Below are 21,280 nucleotides of genomic sequence, written 5' to 3'. Positions count from 1 at the left end.
GAGATAGTGCGGCCTGAATGGGGACCAGTAATTAGACTCACGGCAGCTAATCAATTACCCATCCCGGTCGCAGGGGTGGTGTGGATGAAGATCTGAGTGTGTGGAAAAGATGTGGGGAAAAAAGGGGTCGTCTTGGTCGCAGGGGGAACCGGAAGTGGACCCCCGGTGACCCTCGGAATGAATGTGCTGAAAGAGATCGGGCAAATCCTGATTAGTGAGCCGAATGAGATTCCTCTAGACCGGTGGGACCCACGAACCCCCCAAAGGAGGATCTTTCAACAATTAATCCGAGCCGCCCAGGCTCAGGAGAAGTCGAGTGAAGGAAAGGTCCTTGGGAAAGTAACAGTACCAGCAGCTACGGCACTCACCTTACCGCCAGGACAAACTGTACTCACGTTACCCGCACGGGCCTGCACACCTCTTGAGGGGGTTGAAGTACAGATAGAACCAACATCGATGGACAAAGTACCCCCCGGACTCCTGGTGGCTCGGACACTGGTCACCGTCCAGGGTGGCAATTTTATAGTGCGGTGCGTTAATCTGGGCAAAGGTGATCTCACACTCCCTCCCAGGGCACAAATAGCCCAGATTCTGGGAATGCCAGAGAAGTTGGTGCGACCTGATGCGGTACAGCTGTCCGCTGTACAAGGAGACCCCTGGAGTCTGGCGGTCACCGTGTCGCCGGAATCTTACCGTGTTGGTGCAAAGGGTGGACGAAGAATCCTAAAATGAATGCGGGCTGAATTGACGGCACTTTCACCTCAACAGGTGCAGCAGTTTGAGGAGGTACTGGAGCGGTACCAGGAAGTCTTTGCTCGCCATGAGGATGATTTTGGTTGCACCGAAGCCATTACCCACGAGATTCCCACGGGGAGCGCTGCCCCAGTGCGGGAGAGATACCGGCAGATACCTCCCCAGATGTATAAAGAGGTTAAGGAGATGCTAGCCCATATGTTACAAAATGGTGTGATACGAGAGAGTCAGAGTCCGTGGGAAGCCCCGATTGTCCTGGTCCGGATGAAAGATGGGACCCTGCGGTTCTGTGTGGACTATAGATGACTGAATGCCTGTACAGTATGATACTCTTACTCACTACCCCTAATCGAAGAGTTTCTGTCGGCCTTAGGGAAGGCAAGATACTTCTCCTCCTTGGATCTGGCCAGCGGGTACTGGCAGGTGCCAGCGAGTACTGGCAGGTGCCCGTGGCCAAACATGACCGTGCGAAGACGGCGTTCGTATTACCCATGGGACTGTTCGAGTTCAATCGGATGCCCTTCGGCCTGACCAATGACCCCGGGACGTTCCAGCATCTGATGGAGAGGTGCCCGGGCGATTTGAACTTCGAGTCGACACTGATTTATATTGACGACATAATTGTCTATGCCGCCACCTTCGAGGAGCTCCTCCAGCGACTGGAGAAAGTACTGAGGCGCCTACAGAGTCATGGTCTAAAGGTGAAGCCCCAAAAGTGACACCTGTTCCGCAAACAGATCGAATATCTCGGTCATACTGTGTCTGGTGAAGGAGTCAGGCCCACCCGGGAAAAGGTGGCCGCCGTACAAGAGTGGCCTACCCCGAAGACAGTGAAGGACGTTCGGGCCTTCCTTGGACTTGCCGGGTACTACCGAAGATTCGTGAAGAACTTCACCCGCATAGCCAACCCATTGCTGGAACTACTTAAGGGAGTGCCGGCGGGCTCCAAGAATCGGGCGATTCGGCAGGAAAGCAGCCAGGAAGAGGCCTTCTGTGCCCTAAAAATGGCCCTGACCGAGGCCCCAATACTTGCCTATGCGGATTTCTCCCAAATACTCCACACTGATGAGAGCCTACTTGGTCTGGGAGCCGTGTTATCCCAAGTACAGGGGGAAAAAGAGCGCGTGATTGCGTACACCAGTCGCTCCCTTCACGACTCCGAGAGGAACCCAGATAATTATAGCTCTTTCAAATTAGAGTTACTGGCTCTGGTTTGGGCAATGACCGAGAAGTTTGCAGAGTATTTGTCTGGGTCTGAAGTACTGGTGAGAACAGATAACAACCCGTTGGTTCACCTGGAGAATGCGAAGTTGGGGGCCCTGGAGGAGCGGTGGGTGGCCCGCATGACCAGGTACTGGTATAAAATCGCCTACGGTCTAAGGCAGAGAATACTCACGCCGACGCCCTCTCCAGAGTGACATATGAACGGCCTGATCATGACCGCGATAAAGATTTGGAGGCAGATGAGATCCCTAGCTTCCGAAGTTTCGTGGGACCTCTGGTCGTGGTGCAGGGACAGATCGGAGAGACGTCGGAAGAACAAGTGCTAGGGCGGCCAAGAGATGACTGGGTCCGACTTCAACAGACTGACAGAGAAGTTGCTCAATTACGTCAATGGGTGGTTTTGAGGCAGGTCCCCAGTCGAGAGGAGAGGAGTACCCTGTCCCCGGGAGCGCTGAAAATCTGGGACAATGGGAGAGACTGTGTTTGTGAGACAGGCTGCTGTACTGACGGGTACAGCTACTGCGAGAGTTCGGGACCACCTGGCAAGTGGTGATCCCAGAGAAGTTGGTCGGAGTAGTGGCAAAGGAGGCTCATGAACGAGGGGCTCACTTCAGACCAGAGAAGACATTTCAGTGGTTGCAGAGGCTGGTGTATCACCCCCAACTGCGAGCAACAATAGAAGACACTTGTCGAAGATGCCGGAGCTGTGAGCTGGTTAAGCCCCCGGCGCAGCGGGTCCCCATACAAACCATTGTGACTTCTGCCCCCTGGGAGGTGCTGGTGATGATCGACTATTTGACTTTTGGACCGGCGCATCTCGGGTATGAACATTGCCTGGTAATGACAGACCACTTCACAAAGTTTGCGGTGGTGACCCCGACCAGAGATCAGACCACCGAATCAGCTGTGCAGGCCATCTGCCGAGACTTCATTCGGGTGTGCGGCTGCCCAAAGAGGATCCATTCCGATCAAGGCGCCTTCTTCCAGGGCCGGGTGAAGGAAGAGCTGCACCGGTTGTACAGGATTGAGAAGTCACGGACTACTCCTTATCACCCTCAAGGAAATGGGGCTTGTGAACACTTTAATCGGACACTGATCCAAATGCTCCGCATGTTGGAGGAAGATCGGAAGGTGCGATGGCCTGAGTTTGTAGCCGAGCTGGTGTGGGTCTACAACAACCGAGTGAATAGTACGACGGGGTTCACTCCTTATACCTTACTGTTCGGGTGAAAGGGGCGAGAGATTACCGAGTTAGAGCTGGACCCCGAGGAGGACTACCCACGGACGGGGATGTCTTCCTGGGTGCGAGAACACCGGCATCGACTGCAGACCCTCCGACGGTTGGTACAACAAAAGTTTCAGGAGCTCAAACATCATGAGACATTGCCTCTTCGAGGGACAGCTCTGAGGCCCGGGGAGCGGGTGCTGGTTCGAGACAGGCGGCCCCGGGGCAAATTGAGTAGGCGGTGGGAACGGACACGAACCCCGCACCGAGTGAAGCTCAGGTTTGGCGCTGAAGGACCTGAGTATGAAGTTCAACCCGAGGGGGCTGAAGGAGCCCCTACCAGAGTGGTTGATCATAGTATGCTGCGGCCTTGTCTGTCTAAAGACGACGAGGATGAAGAAGAATCACCTGCTTCTAGAGAGGGTCCTGTCACAGTTGCCCCAAGCCACGATGTGGATGAAGAAGAATTGTTGATTCTACCTCTGAGCCCCAGCACTTGATTACCTGCAGTCCCCAGTGCAGGCGGCGAGGGAACACCATCGGTTGAAGCCACCGGGCAGGCGGAGATTGGAAATCCGAGTGACCCTGCACCCCCCATCAGTCAAACTGAGTTACGCCGGTCAGAACGGACAACAGCAGGAGTGCCTCCTCACCGTTACAAACAAGATCAATTTATATGGCAACGTATTGTCCAGGAAGTCCAAGAATGTGAACTTTTGGTGAAGGAACTCTCACCTGTGGAATGGCGAGTTAAAGGAGAGCGGGAGTGTAAGGGGGAAGACCGGGGTGTAAGTACTTTCAAAACAAGGGATCCGGAACTGCCGGGGCCGTGCATATTGTTGCAGGGGGAAGACAGACTGCGAGACTGGAGTCAGGTGACCGGGAACCTAGGGGCGTGTCCAGAGAGAGAGCTGAGGAGTAACGTGACCGGAGAGCTGAGCTCGTGTCTAGGAAGAGGGTGGAAAAGGAGTTTTTGCATGGGAAAAGCGTCAGTGGACAGTGGGAGTCAAGCCCGACTAGAGGGAGAAGAGACGCAGGATCCCTAGAGCCGAGCAAGTGAGGTGCACTGTTATGGACTAGGGGCACAGCGGGTCAAACCGGAGACCGGATTGTCGGTTATAGCATATTACCTGCTACTTCCTTGTTGCCCCCATATTTCCCTGTTACTCCCTGCGTGGAGATTGACCCTGTTACATTAAATCCCCCTTGTTTATTAACCCTGTACTGGCTGCTCTGTGTTTCTGTGTCACTGCATCTAAAGTACCTGTGTTACAACTCCTTACCGGCCATTAGAAGCTTTTCTATATTATTCTGCATTGGATACAATATAGAAGGACCTCATTGTCAACCTGTTACCAACCTGGATAAAAGATTGGTGGTTGCTTAGGGGACTAAAAATTCCATTTAAATACTGGGAGAGCCCCTTTAAAGGGGTTTTTCCAATTTCGCATAACCCCTTTTCACCCAGCTGCAGATTGTTTATAATAAAAGGCAATATGTTCTTTAAACACCATCCCCGGGTCCAACAATGAGTCCTCTGTTCCCGGTGTCCCCGGTCACATTGACTGAGCTTAGCAGCTTTGTCCAAGTTGCTGAATTCACTGATTGGTAGCAGTTATTTTGACGTCAGCGCTGCAGACAATAAAAGACACTGGACCCGGGGAGGGTGAGTAAAGAATTTTTTTTTTTTTTTAATAAACTGCACTCAGGGGAAAAGGAAAAATTTGAAACCAGAAAATCCTTTAAGGGAACAGTCACAATGATGACGTACCACCAGACCAGACTGTGGAACAAGTCGGGTATTGCTGTTGGCAACGGCATGGAGTCGGTGGCAAGTTTTGCAAACTTTTTCTTCATATTTTGCTGCTGTGCAACAACAACATCAGAGCAGAGAAGAAAATTTCGCAAACTGTCAAGTCTGTGACAAGGCGAGGTCTTCGCGGACTCTCCACACTGGTAACATCTGCACCGCGGCCCTGAGTGAAGCTGTCACATGTAATCAATGCTGCGCCCGGCCGGAGACAAGACAGGTTTTCTTGCATCATCAAGAACACAATCATTATTCACTTCCCACTCGGCTCTGAGACAAAAAAACGGCAGCTCTGGGATAAAAAGGGATTAATTAGATCCCACTCACTTTATGCGCAGGACTCGCGAGCGAGTCACCGGCTGTAGACAGGCAAAGAGCGCGCAGAGTGACTGCTCCAGGACATCGACAAACAGCGAGACGCAATTAGTGGCGGACGGGATGTATCTGACGTGTTATGAGGAGAGACAATAATTAGGCAGAACAGGTCAATAACATTCGAATTAACCCCGAGGAAAGAGTCATTTTTAACTTGGGGGCCCCCCCGAATGTTTGTGGATGCCCCTATGGACCACGGGTAATGGTTGAATAACATGAGAGCACATAAGGTCAGATGTAAGGACACAGTTCAAGTATCCTTCTAATTAGGCAGGATTGCTCATCCTGACCTTCCTGGTTCATGACCTGCATATAAGGCCTCATTCACATGTCAGTATTTTGCATCAGTATTTGTGTGCCAAACCCAGGAGCGTTTGCAAAACACAGAACAGGTGTAAATCCTTCAATTATAGTTTTTCTCTGTAAATTCTACTCTTGGTTTTGGCAAAAGAAACACTGATGTAAAAATACTGATGTGTGAATGAGGCCTAAGAAGAAGAGCAGGTATCTACATATACACAGGCAGGGCAGGAGGTAAAAGGAAGAAGGGTTAAAGGGAGTATGGTTTGCAGCCCAAAAATGCTCTACAGAGAAGTAAAGGGGCCTTATAGCAAAGACCAATAAAGTATATCAGTCCCTTTGTGCAAAATCCAGAGAAAATCAATCTCTACCGTCATCCCAAACAAGAAAAAAATGATTTTGGTGCATTTATCAGTGTAAAATATCCAGGAATAGTCCTGATTCTCGTATTCTGTAACTTGCCATTTTATCTCACTCAGTGGGCAGTTCCTTTTCATTGGAATTCTGCCAGCACTATAGGTGATGGGACTTCCTTTCCCTTTCTTCCTAACGTGCATTGTTTTTGCATTGTCCCATGACTGTTATTCGTCGTATGCAGTCTGACAGACTGGAGAGCAGAGCATCAATCTCAGGATCGGTAGGGATCCGTGGCATTCAGGGATTAACAGCTATATTCTGCTAGGTACGGTATTTACCAGTGTAAAATATCCAGGAACAGTCCCGATTCTCATATTCTGTAACTTGCCATTCTATCTCATTCAGTGAGCAGTTTTTCAGCATCATCATTCTGCCAGCACTATAGGTGACGGAACTTCCTTTCCCTATTTTCCCAACATGCATTGTTTTTGCTATTCTCCCATGACTGTTAATCATCATATTCAATCTGACAGACAGGAGAGCAGAGCATCATTCTCAGGATCGGTAGGGATCGTTGGCATTCAAGGGTTAACAGTCATGTTCCGCTGGGTACGGTATGAGCTCAGCTTCATACACCTGCACCCAACATACACTGTACCATAGGTGCTGGGAAGGGTTAATTGTGGGTAGCAGCTAGGTATGGGGGGTGTTGTGGTTACTCCAGGCTTCCTTATAAGCTTCAGTGTAGCAAAATCAACAGAAGATGAAACATTTTTTCTTCTTTCTCTTCTGTTTAATTTTTTTTTACAATTGAACCTTTTATTGAACTTGAGCAGAAAACAACTTCATTGCCACCAATTTGGCCTAAATGTCAGAGAATTCCAGGGTGCGGCGGAGAGGTCTCGCAGACCCGCAGCCGGGAGTTCAGGAGGTAACGCCGCCGCCTCCGCCTCCGCCGCGCGCTTACTTTTTATATCGTCTCTATAAAGTGTATGGAAGAGAAGAAACAAGGTTGTGACCGCGCTTTATGTTTAGTATTCAGGATTCGGAGTCTGTCAACACTATTTAATTTCCTCTCCGGTCTGTTCCTATGTTAATGCAATTTACACTTTTAACTGTATTTGCTGACTGTAAGAATAAATGGGAGATTAATAGCGGCGGGTTTGCAATTTGTTAATTGACATTGCTAAAATGTAACATGGTCTCTCTAGAAAAATAAAAAATAAAAAGTGTGCGCGAGTGCTGACACATCTGGGCCACCGAGATGGGAAATTGATCCTAATGGCTATTAAAATGTGCGGAAAAATAAGGATTGCTCTGTAATCCAAAACTGCTAGGTTAATAAAGCCTGCAGTCATTTAGAGGGGCTCACAGTGGGGGTCCGTGCTGCTGGCCAACTGATCAGCACAGTGAACGGCTGCGATACTGAGCCTTAGTAAAGAGACTGTGGTGCTCCGTGGCCTACATCGGTGGCTTTCCTGAGGGTCGGACCCCTTCAGGCTACGTTCCCACAATGAGCTTTTATTGAGTGTTTGATGTTGCAGATTTTCTGGTCCCATTAAGTAAAATAGGTTTCTTGCATTTTTTCATAAATACGCAGAGTAAACTCATCGTGGGAACGTAGCCTTAAAGTATGTGCACACAAAGTTTTTTCAGCAGTTTTTTTTTGGAGATGGTTCACTTTGAAAAACTCCTAAAAAAAATCACTTGAAAACGCTTTTCCTTTGCATTCTGTTTGACCAGAGTTTTTGGGCATTTTTTTTTCCACTTCAGGTTTTAAAAAACACCCGATGGTAAAATAGAAAGTGCAGGTCACCTCTTTCATGCGGCTCCCGCACCCCTCCTTGGCAATATCCAATCAAAAGGCTGCAGTAAAAAAAAAAAAAGAATGGAAAAACTTTTCTAAAACTCTTCAAAAACTCTTCAACAATATGTACACACAATGAGGTTGATGAATTTTTCTAGACGAAGCCACTCCGGGAAGGTCTTTCCCCCAAGTGGCTTCACTGGTGGCTTGGCCGTCATCTTTTGCGGCAGCAGCAGCGGCTTTACTGCCGGCATCTCTTCACTTTACACTATAGTAGCGAGCGGCTGCCTTGTGGAAGTCACCCAACAATGAACATGTTACTTATTTTTACCAGCTTACGGTTTCTGAACCCTGAAGTGGATAAAAGAGGTGTCATGTGCACGGCGAGCCGTTTTGACATTTCTGTGCACTATGTTAATTTTTTTTGCGACCCTTTTGAAATCCACCTGAAAAAGACGTAATGTGCACGTACCCCAAAAACTGCTTCAGGAAAAGAAAATCTCCTCTAAGAACTTCCCAAAGAAGGAGCTTTACAGAAGGAATTTCAAAACTCATCTATTTTGACTGCTTGAAAAAACTGAGTGTGCACACAGCCTTATGGTTTTAGAAATAGGAACCTTCTTTTATGACAAATAAGTTGTCAACTGCAACTTTTTCCCACAAATTCAGCAGTTTGTCAAGTGTCTTGGGAGTCAGACTCTAAAAACTGTGTTTGTGATGAGATAACACCTGGATTAAAAAAAAAAATTAAAAAAACAAAACTAATTCCACTTATTCAGCTATTTAAATGGTTATTATTAGGGATTAAATTGTTGACATCTGGAACTTCCACCTATCAAGAGAAGGAGGCTCTAAAACGCTACGCGTGCGCTCCATCGCTGTACTCATCGTCTATGGGAGATGATATAATCAGTAGTTATGGGAGAGATAGAAATATTGATAGATATGAGAGATGTCTGCAAACATTGAATATATGGAAAATAAACTGCATTACTGCTATATAGAATGTTCTTATAACATAAAGGTACTGAAATTGGCCAATTCATGAGAGCCCACCAGCCATGTCAAGGCGACCTCTCTTTGATGAGACCCTAACCTTTTCTATCAGGCTAAGGCGACGCGGTGACTTTGGCTACTCCATTGCGGCGCAATAGAAGTGAATAACATCTAAACTATTGCAAAAAATCCAACCGAGTCTGATTTTTTGCAACTTTCTTGTCGTGTCCATGGTAGTGTAGGTGATGTGATCTCATTCACTTCTATGTAATGCAGCAGCGGCACCGAGCAGCCGACGTCACTGTGTAGCCCTAGCCTTACTCTCCCAGGATAGGGATGGATACTATGACCTGTGACTGTAACACTGGGCGAAGGTTCTGTACATTCAGGCTGTCTGTCACACTCCTGGGCATGGAGCGTTCCTTTGTCGGGTGCTCCTTATTCCTGCAGGTTACTTTACATCCGATGTCATTACATTTTGTTATCGCTCGCCGGCTCCTCCGCACCAGATCTGATTCATAATCGTCACTTCAGACAATGGACGGTCATCGAAGAATTGTACAATTCCGTCTTCTATTGCAGTTCACTCATTTTTAATTATATCTCATCTGTTTGCTAATTAAATTCCAACGACAGAGATGAGCAAAAATCCCGAAATTCTAATTCCACAGGTTTGGTGAAATGTGGCTGAAAAGTTGGATTTACATTAAAAAAATTTGGTTAAAATCACATCTACTGGCAAGAGGTTAAAAAAATGTTATGCTCGCCTCTCGTCGGACCGTAATATACCACTCTTGCCGCCGCGGATCCTCCCATTGGCTCCTCTGCTATCTATTTCTGTTCTTCACACCGCCATGTGGGGCACAACTCTCATTGACATCAATAGTGTGCATCACGGCCCGTGTAATGCATGGGGCATAGTGAAGTATGACAGAGCCAGCGCCAATTGAGGGGCTTTCGGGAGGAGTATGGGGTACGCCGAAGAGTAAATATAACATTTTTAACCCCTTTCAGATCCTTAGAATCCAATAAAATGGTGGCCAGTTGTGGCCAAAAAAATAATCAGAATCATCAATTCTGGAAAATCCAATTTTTTTAAGAGTTTGGTAATGTGTTTGGTTTATTAAAAATTGATTCTCTCATCTATAGTTACTAGTGTTGAGCGAGCACTAAAATGCTTTTTTTTTGCGGCGGCACCCCCGGCAGTCTGTAGAAAGCCTAAAAAGTGCCCAAAACGATAGTGACAGTGCTCAAAAGACATGGGGACAGCATGGGGATTGCCCCAGGAAGCATTTCTGACCCCCAGGTCACTGCTGTCAACAACGTGGTCAGAGGTATTAAGCCACTTTTACGGGCTCACAATAAAACGTTCAAAAACTAAACTGAAACTGCTTTCCTGTGAAATATGTTAAGGAACATCCTTTCCGGGGTAAAGACTTGTGTATAAGGTAAAATAAATAACCAAAAGCAAAAATACTCCTACACACCTTGGGCTATGTTCACAAGTAGCATTTTTTATGCGTTTTTGCACTTTTGTATTGCTTTCCACCGTGACAAATGCATTCACCGGGAAATATCATTTTAACATTTTGCAACCTTATCTGGCCATGTGCTGTGTCACACATGCATACAGTGCTGAAAAGACATGGGAACAGCATGGGGAAGACCCCTGGAAGCATCTCTGACACCCAGGTCACAAAGGGATGGTCCATCTGACTGACGCCGTCACACTGGGTTAATATTGTGGAAGCCGGGACACAGTTGGACACTGGGATGCAACACGTCCTCCAGACATAGAGGATTGCGGGTACTGGGTAAATCAGGCTTGAACACAAAGTTCAGAAGGTAGACAGCAGCAGTGGTCGTCCTCCTACACAACGAGTAAATTATTCAAGATCATGAGACCATCCATCTCCTTAGCTTTCTGTTCCTTGGAATGCAAGCACATGTATGTAGTACCGGCTAGGCCTGAGGTGGTCATCGTTTTGGCGCATATCCTACCTCCTCCGAGGATTGCTGGATGTTTTCCTGCTACTATCCCAGTTCTATGACTCCCGTCAAAACAAAGCTTCAGGTGATAAATGATGGATGAGGTGGTGGCAAAGGAGAAAGAGCAGGAGGAACAGGGACCATTCACATCAATATCAGGCCAGTCAACCACACATGTCTTGTAGGATATGTTTCTGTACCAAAAGGAGCGGCTCGGCTACACAGTTATAGGGCATACAGTGAGTGCAATGCCTACCAAAAATTTTGAGGCACTCCAATGCCCCTTGGAAATGACATGGAGGTCAGAGGGCCTTAACTAAACCGTTTTTTCTATTTATAGCAACTGGGTCTCCTGTACACTGTTGGCCTAAGCAGTGAATGGAAGGCTTTCCAAAAATTATTAGGCACTGCAATGCCCCTTGAAACAGACGTGGATTACAGCGTACTAAAAACCTTCTACCCATTATTGGGGAGTGGGTCTCCCTTAGTGTTCGCCTATGCATTGAAAAGCAAAACCTGACTAAAATTAGGAGGAAATGCACTGCCGGTTGGAAGAGTCGTGGAGGTTAGAGTTAATTAAAAACAGCATTTCAATGCCCCTTGGAAGAGCTGTGGAGTTCAGAGTGGTTTAACAAGACGCTTTTAATGCCCCTTGGAAGAGTGGTGGAGGTCACAGTAGCTTAACAAGACGGTTTTAATGCCCCTTGGAAGAGTGGTGGAAGTCACAGTGGAATAAAAAGACAATATCAATGCCCGTTGGAAGAGTGGTGGAGGTCACAGTAGCTTAACAAGACGGTTTTAATGCCCCTTGGAAGAGACGTAGAGTTCAGAGTGGTTTAACAAGACGGTTTTAATGCCCCTTGGAAGAGACGTGGAGGTAGCAGTAGCTTAACAAGACGGTTTTAATGCCCCTTGGGAGAGTGGTGGAGGTTACAGTGGAATAAAAAGACAATATCAATGCCCCTTGGAAGAGTGGTGGAGGTCACAGTAGCTTAACAAGACGGTTTTAATGCCCCTTGGAAGAGTGGCGGAGGTCGCAGTGGAATAAAAAGACCATATCAATGCCCCTTGGAAGAGTGGTGGAGGTCACAGTAGCTTAACAAGACGGTTTTAATGCCCCTTGGAAGAGTGGCGGAGGTCGCAGTGGAATAAAAAGACAATATCAATGCCCCTTGGAAGAGTGGTGGAGGTCACAGTAGCTTAACAAGACGGTTTTAATGCCCCTTGGAAGAGACGTGGAGTTCAGAGTGGCTTAAAAAGACTGTTTTAATGCCCCTTGCAAGAGATGTGGAGGTCACAGTAGCTTAACAAGATGGTTTTAATGCCCCTTGGAAGAGTGGTGGAGGTCGAAGTGGAATAAAAAGACAACATTAATGCCCCTTGGAAGAGTGGTGGAGGTCACAGTAGCTTAACAAGACAGTTTTAATGCCCCTTGGAAGAGTGGTGGAGGTCGCAGTGGAATAAAAAGACAATATCAATGCCCCTTGGAAGAGTGGGTGGAGGTCACAGTAGCTTAACAAGACGGTTTTAATGCCCCTTGGAAGAGTAGTGGAGGTCGCAGTGGAACAAAAAGACAATATCAATGCCCCTTGGAAGAGAGGTGGAGGTCACAGTAGCTTAACAAGACGGTTTTAATGACCCTTGGAAGAGACGTGGAGTTCAGAGTGGTTTAAAAAGACGGTTTTAATGCCCCTTGGAAGAGACGTGGAGGTCACAGTAGCTTAACAAGACAGTTTTAATACCCCTTGGAACAGTGGTGGAGGTCACAGTAGCTTAACAAGACAGTTTTAATGCCCCTTGGAAGAGTGGTGGAGGTCACAGTAGCTTAACAAGACGGTTTTAATGCCCCTTGGAAGATACGTGGAGTTCAGAGTGGTTTCACAAGATGGTTTTAATGCCCCTTGGAAGAGATGTGGAGGTCACAGTAGCTTAAGAAGACTGTTTAATTGCCCCTTGGAACAGACGTGGAGGTCACAGTAGCTTAACAAGACCGTTTTAATACCCGTTGGAAGAGACGTGGAGGTCACAGTAGCTTAACAAGACGGTTTTAATGCCCCTTGGAAGAGACGTGGAGTTCAGAGTGGTTTAACAAGATGGTTTTAATGCCCCTTGGAAGAGACGTGGAGGTCACAGTAGCTTAACAAGACTGTTTTAATGCCCCTTGGCAGAGTGGTGGAGGTCGCAGTGCAGTGCAGTGGAATAAAAAGACAATATCAATGCCCCTTGGAAGAGTGGGTGGAGGTCACAGTAGCTTAACAAGACGGTTTTAATGCCCCTTGGAAGAGTGGTGGAGGTCGCAGTGGAACAAAAAGGCAATATCAATGCCCCTTGGCAGAGTGGGTGGAGGTCACAGTAGCTTAACAAGACGGTTTTAATGACCCTTGGAAGAGACGTGGAGTTCAGAGTGGTTTAAAAAGACTGTTTTAATGCCCCTTGGAGAGATGTGGAGGTCACAGTTAGTGTTGAGCCACCCCCGTAGTGTTCGAGTTCGGTTCGGTTCGTCGAACACCTTCGAACACCGTTAAAACCAATTGCAGGCAAACAAAAACACATAGAAACACATAGAAAACACCTTCAAAGGTGTCCAAAAGCTGACAAACTGCTCAGAAGACATAACTAACACATGGAAAAGTGACAAGTACATATAGTCATGCGAAAATAAAAGAGGTGGAGGAGTAAAAGGAGGGGGAGACACAGATATAGGCATGTCGTGCCCTTCTAAAATCCAAAAAGTGAAAAACCGACACGGCCAGTCCGCTCCTGCCCGTGCCACCTCCGTGTCGCCGGGTTTGTGCCAGAGCCGCGGTGAACCCTGACAGCCAGCCCCCCTCTCCCAATACTGGTGCCTGTCCGCTGGTGGGTCGAGCGAGCCCCCCTGTGGTGGAGGCAGCTCTAAGCTTTTTAATTTAAATTGTCTCTCTAATTTGAATGAATACACTTTAAATCCATTTACAAGGATCTATTGGAGGGCAAGTCTCATGCCAGCAGCCGCGGTAATTCCAGCTCCAGTAGCGTCCACTAAAGCTGCTGCAGTTAAAAAGCTTTTATAAGGATCGAGCTCGGCTGTCCACCGCAAGGCATCCTACTGCCAGTCCCAGCCCCTATGCCTTGGGGTGCCTCCTGATGCTCTTCACTAAGTATCCCATGGTCCCGAAGCATTTCCTTTGAAAAAATTAAGTGTCTAAACTACAGGTGGTGTAGCTTGCTTAACAGCCGGGATAATCCGCTGACTAGCAGACACTGCTACTAGGCACAAAGTATTTCCTGGGCTAGATGCAGTTAAAAATTTGTAATTAGATACTCTCGTTGGATGCTGAGAAAGCATTCCATAGAGTCTCCTGGCACGCCATATACGATTCTCTTAAAAAGCTTGGGGTAGGGGTCTAGGGGACCCTTTTATAGCCAAAATCACGGCCCTGTATCGCAATACGTCACCTAGGCTGAAGATAAATGGAACTGTAGCACCCTGAGGGCTCGGTTGCTACAGACGTATTGCACCTCACCCAGAGGTGTGATATCTCACTCTCAGGTAAGGATGGAGTGTGGATCAGGACCCGACACCTGCATGCATTACACCACATTGCCGTGGGGCAGGGCGACCAATATGCCCCTGAGATGGGCACGACAGTCCCTGTCCCTGGCTGGAGTGGGGGGAGGGAACACTGAGGAAGGGGAACCCTGTAGTGCAGGAGCAGGGAGGAAGCAGTTCCTGGGTGCATTGAGAAGGGAGTATAAAAGGTGGGCACCATCTTAGTTCAGTGCAGAGAAGTCTGAGCAGAAGTGGCAGGGAGCAGGGGCTCTGCATGAGCTCTGCTCCGGAGGCGGGCCTAGTAACAGAGGCCCAGGCCTGGAAGAGGGAGAAGGAAGGAAGAGGAGCGGAGAAGGCTCCAGGAACGAGGAATGAAGGGATCCCAGGGGTGCGGACGGGCGAGTCGCCACCGCACGCCCGAATCCACCTGCGTGGAGGGGTCAGGCCAAAGGGGGAGACCGGTCCCCGAACTAGTGGAGGCAGGAAACGACCCTCAGCTAGAAACCGGAGGCTCTGACATTTTATGTGGCGCAGCCCCTCGCTACACCCGCTAGGAAGGCACCACATAGGGTCAGGGAAACTGGCGCCAAGTTTACCAAGAGGAGGCCCGAGGCAGCCGGACAGAAGTGTTGGTAAGAAAGGCCAGACAAAGGACACACAAAGGGGGTCCTGTGAAGTGCTCCAAAGTTATCTGGGAGTTGTCTGAGCCCCTCACCTGGTGAGCACAGTACGACGTGGGCAGCCGTTACCTGCAGACGTGGTCTGGATAATAAGAACTGTGAGTAAAGGCCCTGGACTGCATCACTGACTCCGTGTCGTTACTGCTGCTGCCCTGCACCATCACCCCCATCCTCCGCATACACTGCCCTGAGGCTATACTCCTCCCGTGGGGAGTTATGCTACGCTCTGCTGCACCCACAACACCAGCCTCAGCGGTCTGCCCTGTAGCGGCGGTTCACTCTGACCGCAATCCACGGGTGGCATAGTCAGACATTTAAACATCAAAACCACATAAATAGTTCCGCCACTGGTTTGACCGCCCTGAGTCACGGAACCGGGTCGCCGCCACGAAGACTACAACCACCAGCATCCACCAAAAAGGGTCCGGCTCCGGGTGTCCCAAGGCCCAGGGGGTGCATCAGAACATTTTCATCACCTTTCACAATCACCAATGGGACAAGGCAGGGATGTCCTCTGTCCCCTCTCTTATACATCCTAGTGACGGAGCACCTGCTCTCATCAATTCGCCATAACCCCAATATTAGGTGGATTGAGGTGGGAGGCACCGAGTACAAGTGCTCTCTATTTGCTGATGATGTCCTAGTATATATCACTCAATCACATATATCCATCCCTGCTGTTATGGCTGAAATAGATCACTTTGTTACATGGTAAAATTTTAAAATCAATGCAGCGAAGTCTGAGGCCCTCGATGTCTCCCTCCCTAAATCCATATAGGATTCCATCCAGTCCAACTTTCCCTTTGCCTGGCCCTCACAGGGTATCAAATACTTAGGAATTCCTATTCATAGAGACCTCTCCCATCTATGTTATCTTAATTTTGGGCCCTTTATTGAACAATTCCATACAGACCACGGTTGGCAAGTTAGAACTGTAAGATTCACTACGTGAACCACTGGTGTTTTGTGGAAAAGCACATGTACACTGCGTTCCAAATTATTATGCAAAAAGTGTTTAGGAGTGATAAGGGAAGAATTTGTTTGTTTGTCAGTTAAACTCATTGATGGTGATGTGTGTCAGGGCTCTTTATATCACTGTAAGCAATTGCAGACACCTGTGCTAATTAGTTTGGCAGGTGTGTCCAATGAAAGGCAAGACTACTTAAGAAGGCTCTCTCACATTATTAAGCAGCCTACATTTTCTGCCAAAATGGGAAAGAAAAAGGATGTGTCGGCTGCTGAGAAGCAACAAATTGTGGAGTGTTTAGGTCAAGGCATGACTACAATCAACATTGTGCGATGATCAGGATGAAGTGTCTTGGCAATCAAGAAGTATGTAGCTGATTCACAGTACACACGTGTGCGTGCTGATAAGGGCAAATTGAGGACTCTTTCCTACAGGCAATTACGTCAGGTTGAAAGAGCAGCGGCAAAAAAGTCTTGTCATAGCAGCAGACAAGTTTTTGAAGCTGCTTGTGCCTCCAACGTCCCCCGAACAACAAGATGCAGGGTCCTTCAGAGGTTTGCAGCTGTGCATACGCCATCCTGTCGACCTCCTCTATCCACTTCACACAAGCAGAAACGGCTCCAGTGGGCCAAACATTACATGAAGACTGATTTCAAAACTGTTTTGTTCACGGATGAGTGCCGTGCAGCGCTCGATGGTCCAGATGAATGGAGTGGAGGATGGCTGGTTGATGGACACCCCACGCAAACACGGCTACAGCGCCAACAAGGAGGAGGTGGAGTAATGTTTTGGGCTGGAATCATGGGGAGAGAGATTGTCGGCCCCTTTAGGATCCCTGAAGGCGCTAAAGATGAACTCCATAATGTATGTGGATTTTCTCAAACAGCACTTCCTGCCATGGTTCAAGAAGAAGAACCGTGTATTTCACAGCAAGATCATTTTTCTGCATGATAATGCACCATCTCATGCTGCACATAAAACATCTGCATCTCTGGCTGATATGGGCATAAAAGGGGACAAACTTATGGTGTGACCCCCATGCTCCCCTGACCTCTACCCCATTCAGAACCTTTGGAGCATCATTAAAAGGAGTGTCTATGATGGCGGGAGGCAGTTCACATCTAAGCAACAGCTCTGGGAGGGTATTCTGTCCTCATGCAAAACAATTGAAGCAGAAACCATCCAAAACCTGACAAATTCAATGGACGAGAGAGTTCAGAAGCTCCTTTCGAACAAGGGGTCCTATGTGAAAATGTAACATCACCTAGAATAAAGTTTTGAGTTGAAAACTGTTTGATTTCAGTTTCTAACAACCTGCTAATGCTTATAATTTCAAAAATGACCATTTTTTTGGTCTTTATTAAAATGAAAAGGTTGATCGAAAAGTTTGGGGGATCTAAGAGTGTGGCAACCCACTAGTCATGATTACTTCGAATTCTGACAATATGAGGGTCATGCTGCAGGTAGTGCAGCAAGAAGGCACTTATGTGTCTTGCGCATCTCGGAGCCCCAAAATTATTTTCCGGGCTAGATGCAGCTAAAAATTATTTTTAATTTTAAATCTGGTGGAGCTTATTATAGATGGCCTAATAGGATCAGTGCTGCACACTGCTACAAAGCCCAAATTATTTTCCAGTCAAGATACAGATAAACATGATTAGTAATTTTAAATCTGGTGGAGCTTATTATAGATGGCCTAATAGAATCAGTGCTGCACACTGCTACAAAGCCCAAATTATTTTCCAGTCAAGATACAGATAAACATGATTAGTAATTTGAAAGCTTAAAACGGTTGGTAGGGTGATTTTAACCAATCATCAAGCTTTTACTCTCCCCAGGATGACACAGGGGTAGAAAAGTCGTTTCGGATCCATGATTTGTTCATCTTTATGAACGTGAGTCTGTCTACATTATCAGTGGAGAGCCGCGTGCGCTTATCTGTCAGCACACCACCAGCAGCGCTGAACACACGTTCAGACAGAACGCTGGCTGCGGGGCATGACAAGATCTCCAAGGCGTAAGTGGCTAGCTCCGGCCATTTATCCAGATTGGAAGCCCAAAAAGAGCAAGGGTCCAGTGACACAGTCGTGGCTTCAATGTTTACTTGGAGATACTCCTGTACCATCGTCTCTAGGCGTTGACTATGTGTCAGACTTCTTGTCTCCTGTGGCCTTGCAAAGGATGGGCTAAAAAAGTGGTGAAATGATTCCGCAAAATTGATGTTACCAGCAGATACTGTGGTTCTGTTACGGTTTGAGTGCTGAACACTTGACGGTCCCACGGTTGGCAAGTTGGAACTGTGAGATTCACTACGTGCACCACTGGTATTTTGTGGAAAAGCACATGTAAGATTCTGCAACAGTCTCTGCTGATACTCCTGCATGCGTGCATCCCTTTCTATGGCAGGAATAATTTCTGCAAATTTACTTTTGTACCGGGGATCTAACAGTGTGGCAACCCAGTAGTCAGGATTATTTCTAATTCTCACAATTCGAGGGTCATGTTGCAGGTAGTGCAGCAAGAAGGCACTCATGTGTGTTGCGCATCCAGGAGCACCAAGTCCCTGTTGTGTTGGTGGCGAGGTAACAATCATGCTTCCTTCCTCTGTCCTCTCCCCCCAACCTCGCACAACAGAAATGTGATCAAGGTCTCCCTCATCTGATGAGTCTTCCATCAGTTCGTCCTCCACTTCTTCCTGGGCTCCTGCACCTTCCTCACTAGTTTGGCTGCTACCATGCGCCCTGGTAAAACCATCTCCCCCACCCTCACATGCCTGCCGCCTTGGTGCTGCCGACCGTCTGGACCTTGCAGATGTTAGCCCTTCCGCATACAACTCCTCCTCCTCTACTTCCTCCACCTCCTCTTGTGCCACCACCTGACTCCGAATTCTGTTTAACATGTGCTCCAGCATGTAAATCACCGGAATAGTCATGCTGATAATGGCATCATCAGCACTAAACATCTTCGTCGCCATTTCAAAACTGTGCAGAAGGGTGCATAGGTCCCTGATCTGAGACCACTCCTCCAGCGTGATTTGCCCCACCTCTGGATCTCGTTGGCCCAGGCTATACGTCAGAACGTATTGCACCAGGGCTTGTCGGTGCTGCCACAGTCGCTGCAACATGTGCAGAGTTGAATTCCACCGGGTAGGCACATCGCATTTTAGCCGGTGAAGTGGCAGGCCCAACGACTTCTGTAGAGATGTAAGTCGCTGAGCTGCGGGATGCGAACGGCGGAAGTGAGCACACAGCGACCGTGCCCTCTGCAGAAGGCCATCTAGTCTGGGATAGGTTCAACACGTGAGCCATACAAGGCACGTGTGTGACATTGCCCCGGCGAAGGGCCGCACCCAGGTTTGCAGCATTGTCGCACACGGCCTTCCCTGGTTTCAGGTCCAGTGGAGACAGCCATTCATGAAATTGGTTCTCCAGAGCTGACCACAACTCCTCAGCTGTGTGACTCACATTTCCCAGACATTTCAAAGTAAAAACCGCCTGATGACGTTGAGCCCTACTGCCAGCATAGTAAGGAGGTGTGCAGGATCCCTTCTGCGCAGTTAGAAAGCTTGTGGCATGACCAGACAGGCTTTGGGTGCAGGTGGAAGACCGAGAGGAGGTTGAGGAGGCAGAAGCAGTGGAGGAACTTTGACATAAAGAGGATTGACGCACAACTCGTGGGGACGGCAAGACTTGGACAGCAGCCCCTTGTCCTGCTGTCACCATAGTTACCCAGTGCCCAGTCAGCGACATGTAACGCCCCTGTCCATGCCTACTCGTCCAAGTGTCTGTGGTGAAATGCACCCTGTCACACACAGAGTTTCTCAAAGAAGCGGTGATGTTGTGTGCGACATGCTGTTGGAGCGCAGGCACACCTTTCTTTGAGAAGTAGTGCCGACTGGGCATCTGGTACTGGGGCACTGCGACGGACATAAGGTCTCGAAAATCCTCTGTGTCCACCAGGCGGAAAGGCAGCATTTCTGTAGCCAAGAGCTTGCAGATGGTGAAATTCAACCTCTTAGCTTTCTCATGGCTAGGAGGAAATGGTCTTTTACTTGTCCACATCTGAGGGGCTGGCTATTGTGCTTAGACGGGGTTGATAAGGGTGTCCCCGGCAAACTGCCGGTCTGTGAGGAAGATGCAGGCGGACATGTCAGGTTGCCTTGATCCAAAGGTGGTGCTATCGATGTCGGACAGCGCTCAACACCAGCTGGTGTTACCACCTCCAAAGAAAATGATGACCTGCCAATCACGCTGGCTGTTGCGGGTAAAGAGGTGGCAGGTCTGCGCCCCAAAACAGGTGTGACTGCTGTCCCCCCAGTCACAGAGGATGAAGAGGCCGCGGATGCACAAGATATGGCAGACGGTGGTTGGCCCGGCCGGCTAGGCCGCATTGTAGCACACTGAGCTTCCCACTGCAACTTATGCTTCATGTCCATGTGCCGGTTCATGCATGAAGTACTCAAACTATGTATTTTTTGGCCTCTACTTAGCTTTTGCTGACAAATGTTACAGATAACACGAGTTGGGTCATCTTTATTGATCTGAAAAAATGCCCAGGCTATGCAAGGCTTAGCACCCATGCGACCTGAAGAGCCACCACGACTTGTGGTGAGAGGCAGAGTTGTGTTTGAGGATGCAGTTGATGACGTGCTTCCAGTACTACGTCTCTGTCCAGGAAGGCGCAACCTGACCTCGTCGTCACTAGCATCTTCCTCCACCTCCTCTGCTGACCTCATCTCTTGGCTGACTGTGGGTTGACAGTAAGTGGGATCTCCAACCTCATCATCATCACCTTGTGTGTTATCACACCCGTCGTCCTCAGAGCCAACCTGTTCCTGCCCTGACAAAAAACTAAAGTTGTCGCTCCAATCAGGTATTTGAGTCTTATCATCGTCTTCCTCATTGTCTCCACCAACAGGAGTTACAGTTTGGGAATGAGGGTCTACATTATGGTCAGAACCTTCTGCGTCTGGTCCTGGATCCGACTCATAAAGATTCTGGGCATCAGTGCAGATCATTTCCTCGTCTGGATTCACAGAAGCGCTGGAGTCGACCTCTGATTCCCAGGCTATAGTATGAGTAAACAGCTCTGCAGACTCAACCATCTGTTCTACCTCATACTCAGACAGGCAGCTGGAGATTTGGGAGCTGTGAGGAAGCAAGTGCGATTTGGGTGACACCTTTGAGGACTGGAGTATTTGTGATGTTGAAGTTGATGTGGAGGAGAGCCCACTTAAAGGAGCACTTGATATCCGTTGAAGCACCTGCT

Source organism: Phyllobates terribilis, unplaced genomic scaffold, assembly GCF_046119375.1.
Source record: "Phyllobates terribilis strain yellow unplaced genomic scaffold, ASM4611937v1 Scaffold_8__6_contigs__length_399053987, whole genome shotgun sequence".
Classification (NCBI taxonomy): Eukaryota; Metazoa; Chordata; class Amphibia; order Anura; family Dendrobatidae; genus Phyllobates; species Phyllobates terribilis.
The sequence above is the reverse complement of the archived record's forward strand: the minus strand, read 5'-3'. Positions refer to the sequence as shown.